Raw genomic sequence first — 10,145 nt, 5'->3', positions numbered from 1 at the left:
GACAATACAAGCCATGCGCTCACATAACACAACACTGAAGCACACGACAAAAGCACGTGACCACAATGTAAACACCAAGCCACGTGCTTTGACAAAAGACGCAAGACACGAGCACACGATAGATAAACACCTTACCGTGCGCTCACACATAAGCAACGCGCATGCTTCATCTCAGCGCCAACCAAAACTGAAACCAACTAGACGGAGGCGCCGAGAATAAAGCAGCGCGCTGCTGACAGAACAAACACAAACACTAGTACAAGAGCGCGCGCGTCTGAGGGACGCAGAGCGTGCGCGGCCACATCATGTGGCAGCGCGCACACTCTGCGCACACCCACGACGGCGCGCGCGCACACAGAGACAGAAACAGGACCAGACATTGAGTAGTGTCAGAGCTCTGCCACCAAAACAAGAATTTACAAGACCAAAGTGGCAGAACCCTGACATATATATATATACATATATATATATATATATATATATATATATATATATATATATATACATATATATATATATATATATATATATATATATACATATATATATATACATATATATATATATATATATATATATATATATACATACATATATATATACATATATATATATATATACATATATATATATATACATATATATATATGTATATATATATATATATATATATATATACATATATATATATACACATATATATATACATATATATATATACATATATATATATACATATATATATATACATATATATATATACATATATATATATACATATATATATATATATATACATATATACATATATATATATACATATATATATATATATATATATATATATATATATATATATATATATGTATATATATATATATATATATATATATATACATATATACATATATATATACATATATATATATATATATATATATATATATATATATATATATATATATATATATGTATATATATATATATTTATGTGTGTGTGTGTGTGTATGTGTGTGTGTGTGTGTGTGTGTGTGTGTGTGTGTGTGTGTGTGTGTGTGTGTGTGTGTGTGTGTGTGTGTGTGTGCAGCAAAAACCGTCTGAAATTTTCACTAAAAATTAGTTGTTGTTTTTTTCAGCCTCCCATGTTTATGTTCAGTTATTTTACTTTAAAGGGCAATGAAAAGATCTTATTCATTACTATGAAAGTAAAATTATTAGGTCTACACACAGGGGTCTAAGACAAATGCTAATTTTAGAAGAAAATCTCAAATGGCATTTAGAGGTTTTTCATTCATATATATATATATATACATACACACACACACACACACACACACACACACACACACACACACACACACACACACACACTGTGTGTCTTGTCATCGATCCCAGTTGTAAGAGCATCGAATAATAACTTGATTTCTAGTTGATCATTTGGAAAAGTGGCAGGTGGATTTTTCTGATGAATGATCTGTTGATCTGCATCCCACTCATCACAAATAGTGCAGAAAACCAACTAGAAGCCACATGAACCCAAGATTCTGACAGAAATCAGTCAAGTTTGCTGAAGGAAAAATCATAGTTTGGGGTTGCAGAGTGGACGGCAACATCAACAGCCTGAGATATCAAGACATTTGTGCTGCCCATTACAAACAACAGGAGAGGGCGAATTCTCCAGCAGGATAGCGCTTCTTCTCGTACTTCAGCCTCCACATCAAAGCTTCTGAAAGTAAAGAAGGTCAAGGTGCTCCAGGATTGGCCAGCCCAGTCACCAGAAATAAACGCTGGATAGCCTGGTGATGCGATGTTATTTGTTTTATACTGAAACTTTCTTGCTAAAAGTGCTTCACTGGTCTTATTCATATTTCTTTGCACGTTGAAAACACTTAAGCCACAACAGGAAAAAAAAACACTGCAACTGCGTTCATTTCAAATTGATCGCATGTGTTAACTTGTTAATTTCAACAGCACTACAAATATTATCAAAGCATTATCAAATAATATCAAATATTTCCTAAATGGTGTTTAACAGAGCAATTTTTCACAGTATTTCCTATAATATTTTTTCTTCTGCAGAAATTCTTATTCATTTTATTCCAGCTAGAATTGTTTGTTTTTTTTACATTGTAAGGTCAATATTATTAGCCCCTTAAGCAATATTGTTTTGATTGTCTACAGAACAAACTGCTGTTACACAATGACTTGCCTAGTTACTCTAACTTTACCCTATTTAACCTAGTTGTCACTTTAAGCGGAATACTAATTTCCTAAAAAACATCTCAAATATTATTTACTGTCATCATGGCAAAGATAAAAGAAATCAGTTATTAGAAACGAGTTATTAAAACTATTATGTTCATAAATGTGTTGACAAATATCTGCTAAACAGAAAAAATATACCGGAGGGCTAATATTTCTGCCTTCAACTGTATAATAAGAAATTGTTCCTCTAGGATGTGCTGCTCTTATTCCCGCTGTCATCCCTCCGCTCATCCATCTGAAAGCTGAAACATTCCGGCTCAAGTATGCTTTGTACATGCGGCCACAGGATGAGCGCAAAAATGTTAATAATCTCTCGCTGCTGGCTAGTGGAGACACACGTTCACTCTGACATATACATGTAAATAACAGGAGCTGATTTGGGGAAACTGATATTGATTGCACCCGTTGATCTATCGGCTCGTTTTTAACTCTTTCATCTCCGGCTCGTGCAAAAGTAGAGCAACCAGTGTGTGTTGCAGAGGGCTGGATGTGATGGAAGGGAGCTTTTGGTGTGGACTTTGTGGCAATGAGGTCAACGGGGATCATATTACGACAAAAAAACACCATAGGTGAACGGGGACAAATATTTCAGCTATAAGAGATATCAGCATGCTATTCACATTTGACTATTATAGTATACAAGTTTTCTGAAATATTGTTTAAATATGCAAATGACTCTTCATCTTAAGGAATATGCCCTCATTTAAATAAATCTGAAATAGGATAAAACCAGGCTGACAATATATATTTTATTTTTGTTGAAAACTTAGAGATGAATGATTTTTCAGAAGATATCTTTTTTTATTACTCCATAAATTATTATTATTTTATTTTATTTTATTTTATTTTATAATTATTAGTAGTATTTTGCATGCTCTTAGGAATAATTTGTATTAATAATTTTTATAATTAATAAAAAGTTAACTATATTTGAACAGACCTTTTAGCTAAAATATTGATTAATCAACCCAGTCTCTTTGCAGATATGTTTTTACACTTTTTGATGATCTCAAATTTTTCTCGCACTTTAAAAGGTGCAATATACACATCAGTCGACAAGGCCAGCTTGCTGTAGACCACAAGTGTCAAACTCAGTTCCAAAAGGGCCGCAGCTCTGCACAGTTTAGTTCCAACCCTAATTAAACACACCTGATCAAACTAATTGAGTCCTTCAGGCTTGTTTGAAACCTACAGGAAAGTGTCTTGGTGCAGGGTTGGAACTAAACTGTGCAGGGCTTCGGCCCTCCAGGAATTGAGTTAGACACCCCTGCTGTAGACCAACCGATTCAACTCTCTTTTCTAATCCCAACCAATAATGTTTTCAAAGAAAAGCCATCACGGCCATATGATTTCATCACATAATTTTCAGCCTGTTCTTTATTAATTTCATTTTTTTTGCTTGCGTTTTATCTGGTTTCTGAAACCATTCTTCGCCAGACTCGAACTCTGTCTTTGCGGTTAACTCCGCTCCATGTCCCAAGTTTGCCGACTTGCAGGGTGAGATACTGGGCAAACTGCTAACACCGGAAAAGCATCCGTACCTGGTCTATTGGTGGAGCAAAAGCAACAAGCCATCGACTGCATCATACCACCCCATAGTGTTCGTTTTAAAGATGAAATGCAGCCAGACGTACCTCTGGCTGCAAAATTCGCGCTCTCCAGAAATGTACACAGGGGTACATGCAGTTGAAGTCAGAATTATTAAACCCCCTTTGAACATTTATTCTTTTTTAAATATTTCCCAAATTATGTTTAACAGATTTAGGAAATTTTCACAATATGTCTGATAATATTTATTCTTTTGGAGAAAGTCCTGTTTGTTTTATTTCTGCTAGAATAAAAGCAGTTTTATTTAAAAAAAAACAACAAAAAAAAACATTTTAATATTATTAGCCCATTTAAGGTAGATTTTTTTTCAATAGTCAACAGAACAATCCATCGTTATACAATAACTTGCCTAATTACCCTAACCTGCCTAGTTAACCTGATTAGCCTCGTTAATCTGTATAGAAGTGGCTGAGTGGTATTTTTTACTGTCATCATGGCAAAGATAAAATAAATCAGTTATTAGAAATGAGTTATTAAAACTAATATGTTTAGAAATGTGTTGAAAAAAAAATCTGCTCTCCGATAAACAGAAATAAGGAGAAAAAATAAACAGGGGGCTAATAATTTTGAATTCAACGGTATCAACAATAAGTCTGTGTTGCAATTAATTCAACTTAATTGTTTTTACTAATTTGAGTGGATTGAACATAAAACAACTTAAGAATTGTAATGATTCAGCTTTAGAAGTAGTTTGAATGAGCAGCAGCAATATTTTTTAAGCGCTAAAATTAATTTGCACTCATTTGAATGAATCTGTATACAAGATGAAACCAGACTCAAAATATGCATATATGCATATATATTATTTGATATATACTATCACTCCATTTATGTAAAAAAAATGCTGTCAGCAGAAGGATTTCTTTTATTTATTTATTTATTTATTTATTATTATTATTATTATTATTACTACTATTATTATTATTGTTGTTATTATTATTATTTATTTATTTTTGCATGATTTTAGAAATAAAATGTTAATCATATAACAAGTGAACTATATCTGAACAAACCTTTCAGTACAAATCTTCATAATATGGATTGGATTTTAGCTGCTAAGTTTGGTTTTTTTTTTCATATAATACAATTTTTTTTTTATATGTTTTGTAATTGTATGTAAAATGTGTTGTAAAAATGTAGGATACAAACTGAAATACACAGTTAAATATGTAATAATATTTTCTCCACAATATTCTGAAATATATCAAATAATCAGTGCACAGATCAATGAAACTTAAAATAATCAAATTTACTTATACAGTTTTTTTTCTTTGAGGTTATATTTAACAGAGCAATGAAATTTCACAGTTATTCCTATAATATTTTTTTCTTTCTTATTTGCTTTATTTAAGCTAGAATAAAAGCAATTTTAATTTTTTCAAAAACCATTTTAAGGTCAAAATTATTAGCCCTCTTAAGCAATTGTCCTTTTTTAAATGCCTGCAGAAAAGTTCAATGACTTGCCCAAAATTAATTAACCTAGTTAAAATAAGATAAAATATTATTTTTAAAGATAAAGATAAAATATATCAGTTATAAGAAATAAGTTATTAAAACTATTATATTAAGAAATGTGTTGAAAACAAAATATTTCTGTTAAACAAAAATTATGAAGGAATTAAAAATTTACCAGGAGGGCTAATAATTCTGACTTCACCTGTATGTCTCGTGAATGTGGTTTCCCATTTATAAAAAGCCAGTAATTCCCAGTTTGACTGAGCGGCCTCTGACATCAACAACAAAAGCTATTGAATGTCTTTATCTTATCTACATTGAGTTGCACTTTATTATTTACTATTGCATTGTTTTTCCACTCTGCTGTCTCTAAGAGTAAATCTTGGCTTCCAATTGCTCCACTAACACCCCAATTCATTGCATTTAAACATAATTGCGATTGTAGTGGCCCTAAATCACATACTCTTGGGCCTTGAGTGTGTAAAGTAGAGGAAAGGTGGCTGCCGAATGTATAGGGAAACCCTTAACCCTTTTCCAGCCCTCCGAGTTGTTTATGCAAGAAAAAGGGTCAGTGGGTTCGCAGAGGTATCCGGGGCTGTGCCGTTCTCAAATGTCATCTATAAATCACTGTCAAAGCGGTGTAAATGCACTGTAAATTGACAGCCAAATGATACTACTGGAGCAGATTAGTTACTCAGGCTTGTGCTGATGTGATAACAGGTATGAATGACGCAAACAAGGGCATTTTTCACACGCACGGCTCTTTCAACACCTTGATGCCGCGTGGAATGCGCGACCTAATTTTGTTGGCATGAGAAACAGATGTGGCTCAAAATATTCACAAATATTTCAGGGGCCTCATGTACGAAGACTTGCGTGGAAATCTTACTAAAACATTGCGTACGCACAAAGCTGTAAATGTGCGTACGCAGAAAAAAATTCAGGGGCCTCATGTACGAAGACTTGCGTGGAAATCTTACTAAAACATTGCGTACGCACAAAGCTGTAAATGTGCGTACGCAGAAAAAAATTCAGATGTATGAAACACTGCTTACGCCGAATCTCACGCATATTCTTTTGTACATCTGAAGGAACGTGAAACTGAGCGCAACATGCACGAGCACAAAACCCCTCCCTGCCTCCTCCCCCGTATGAATATGCTAATGACTATGCTAATGGCAAAACCCAACGAAAAAGCAACGGCAAAATCAAGCAAAAAGAGAAACTTTGAACAGAATGTAAATTGGAGGTGCTGCTTTCGGAGGTAGACCGGAGAAAAGCGGTGTTATTTGCAAGTTTGTTCTCCGGAATTAACAACAAAAGAAAAAAATAGAGTGGGAGAGTTTAGCTGATGCGGTTAACACAGTTGGGTCTGAACATATCGCAGTGAGTGCATAAAAAAAAAGAAATAGTGTGGTTTATATCTGTAAAATGTTGCAGAATGTTCAACAGTCTCAGTGGCGCGCTCGTAAGACGCATGTGATCATGAATTGATACATTCGAGCATGAACTCGGCTCGATTCCAGCGTGTGATGAACTCTTTCTTGTTTTTTCCCCCGCTACATATCAGATTTTGCCAACTATTTATCACGAGAAAGACAAGTAGGAATCATCAATAAGTTCATATCAATAAGCATCATATTTTATTTGCACATTTATTGAATGGAAATGTTTCTGATTCACGCATGCAAATTCATCTTCAGATAGTGTCTTTATAGCAATGTGTGTGCGGTAGATCGCTCAGATTACATTGGGAAAACAGGCGACTGCTGCAAATTGTGCTTTAATTTTTATCTGGTCAAATGTATGGTATGGAAACCTTATATACCTGCTGAACCCGTCTCATACAGCTGCCATTGCAAGGCTCAGACACTTGGTGGAGAGGAATTTAACACAACTGCCTCTAGGAGTCGCCAATGGAAATAAAACTGACACGCACAAAAAATGTGCGTACGCCTGCCAGAAAGCTGCCATGAAGCTGCGCACATTCCTACGTTCAGTTTACGTATTGTTAGTAAATCCAAACGTGAGCGATTCTGAGCGTGAAACCTGGCGTACGCAAAGTTTTTGTGCGTACGCAGCGTTGATACATGAGGCCCCTGGAGAATTGTCAAATGACAAGGCGGTTCATTCCAATGTGGGGACCCCTGATATACAAGGGACTAAGCCGAAGGAAAATGAACACTGTAAAACCCAAAAAAGTTAAGCCAACTCAGACCATTTGAGGAAACCGATTGGAACAAACCATTTCAGTTCAAAAACGAATGCTAATGAGTACTGTGAACTTAATCCATTTGAGGAAACGAAGCAATTTGAGCACAGTAAACATAACCGAAGAGAACTTAAACCAACTGAGATACTGTAAAGCCAATAAGTTAAGGCAACTCAAACCATTTGAGGAAACCGATTGATACAAACCATTTGAGTTAAACTAATCTATACGAGTACTCTGAACTTACTCCGATTAAGTTGAAGTAGTGAGGTATTTAACCTTCCCATTGAGGTATTTTACCTTCAACAATGAGTCAAAACTAGGCCCACACGGAATCTGCGTGCGCAGAATTCCGCAGATTTTCCGCAGAATTCCGCAGATTTCTGGAGATTTTTAACGCATTATTATTTCTATTTATTTACTTGAGTCAGTGTGTAAATATGAATTTTTTCCGTTTTTATTCAGTAATTTATTACTTTTTATTTAATATATTAAGGTTTTAGTTATGATACTACGCTGGATACTCCCAAAATAATTCTGCATGCAGAAATCCGCAGATTTTTACCAAAATTCTCCGCAGAAATAGCAAAAAACGTTCACAGATTCCGTCTGGCCCTGGTCAAAACTCTTTTCAAATGAGTAGAATTAACTTACAGTCAATTTTGAGTTAACTCCACTCATTTCAGTTGATAAAGTTGACTGTTTGGTTTTACAGTGAATGAATGAATGTCGAACAACAGAGAATGTAGAATTTCAAAGGAGAAAAATTGGAATAGTGCGATGCTGGGTTATTTCAACCTATATAGGGACAAACCCAACTGCTGGGTAATTTTTTTTAATTAAATGAAAAGGACCAAATTTAACCCAATGTTTTGCGTTAGTCCATATTTTACCCAATTTGGGTTTAAGTAACCAAGCATAGAGTGTGTTTTCTTGTATTACTTCACTAACTCATTCATTTTCCTTCGGCTTAGTCACTTATTTATCAGAGGTCGCCACAGCAGAATGAACCGCCAACTTATACATTCATTAATTAATTTTCTTTTCAGCTTAGTCCCTTTATTAATCAGGGGTTGCCACAGCGGAATGAACCACCAACTCAATCATTCATTCATTTTCTTTTCGGCTTAGTCTCTTTATTAATCATGCACAATACATAGTATATGTGTGTGAGTGAGTGTGTATGGTTGGTTCCCAGTGATGGGTTGCAGCTGAAAGGGCATCCGCTGCGTAAAACATGTGCTAGATAAATTGGCGGTTCATTCTGTTGTGGCGACTCCTGATTAAAAAAGGGACAAAGCCGAAGAGAAAATAAATGAATTAATGAAAAACCTCAGAAAGTCCTTTTACATAATATAAATCAACGTTGTGCAACATGATTGCGTGGTACATTCACAGGTGAACATTGTTTTTCCTTATTGAGTCCTTGTAAGTTGGAATTTAAGTCTCCGGTGCATATGTAGAGAAGGGTGGTTCTACAGGTGGTCTGTATAACCCACTCACCTGTGTGAGGCACACTCAGAAATGCACATTCATTCATTCATTTCGCTTAGTCCCTTACTAATCAGAGGTCACCACAGAGGAATGAACTGCCGATATTCCAGCATATGTTTTACGCTGCAGATACCCTTCCAGTTGGAACCCAATACTAGGAAACACCCACACACTCTAACATTCACACACTATGGCCGATTTAGCATATTCAGTTCACCTATAGCGCATGTGTTTGAACTGTGGGGGAAACCGGAGCACCCAAAGGAAACCCATGTCAACATGGGGAAAACATGCAAACTCCACACAGAAATGTTAACTGGCCCAGCCGGGACTTGAACTAGTGACTTTATTGCTGTGAGGCAACAGTGCCGCCTCAGAAATGCACAGTTGTTTTTTCTAGAGATATGGAGAGATTGTAAGAAAGTGTTATGCCTCTTCATATCATTTCGCTTTGCCTAAACCAATCCAAAGACCAAATGATAGTAAACAGGGAGCATTTTGACAATACACAAAACTCTAAAAGCCATTCTGACACACTGAGCACACCATTGTTAAACATGAGGGGAATATCAGCCCCAGTTGACATGAAACCAAACGTCTGTTTACCTGAAGGCACTGTGTGGTTCTCAAGTGCTAAACAAATTAACATATTCTCATCAGCGCATCTTCAAGCGGCGAGAAGCAGCACGGCGCGTTTTCACCGGTGTTGGCGTTGAGGAGAGTTGAAATCAGGTCAACTTTATGGTAATGAGCTATGACGCGGTTCGGCGGCAAGCAGTCAGAATGAAGACGTCCACCGCTTGAGAGGAGAGCTTCAGAGAACACAGTCACTGTGACCTTTGACTCCGACCACAGTTGTTCCCAAGGGTTTGATTATTGCGGTCGGTGGATTTCCAATTATTTGCAATGTTTTCTTACAGGAACATGCATTAAATAAGTTACTGGCGAGTTACTGATGTGCGTTAATGTTTGTTTTTTTCATTAAAAAAAAAACTCATGCAACAGTAAAAAACAGTATTGCTACTTCAAGATATTTCAGACACAAGGACACTTTGGATAATTAAGTGGAGCAAAGCCACAGCACATGCAACTTGATCTTCCATTGTTAAGT

General features: G+C 35.6%; 1 protein-coding gene across 1 annotated transcript in view; it reads left to right on the top strand.

The window, feature by feature from the left end:
* Nucleotides 1–10,145, top strand: part of slc12a5a (solute carrier family 12 member 5a) — a 2,560,186-nt gene that overhangs the window by 695,079 nt on the left and 1,854,962 nt on the right. The window lies entirely within an intron of this gene.

Source organism: Danio rerio, chromosome 6 (assembly GCF_052040795.2).
Source record: "Danio rerio strain M-AB ecotype USA chromosome 6, GRCz13ab, whole genome shotgun sequence".
Classification (NCBI taxonomy): Eukaryota; Metazoa; Chordata; class Actinopteri; order Cypriniformes; family Danionidae; genus Danio; species Danio rerio.
This window is presented reverse-complemented; position numbering and strand designations above follow the sequence as displayed.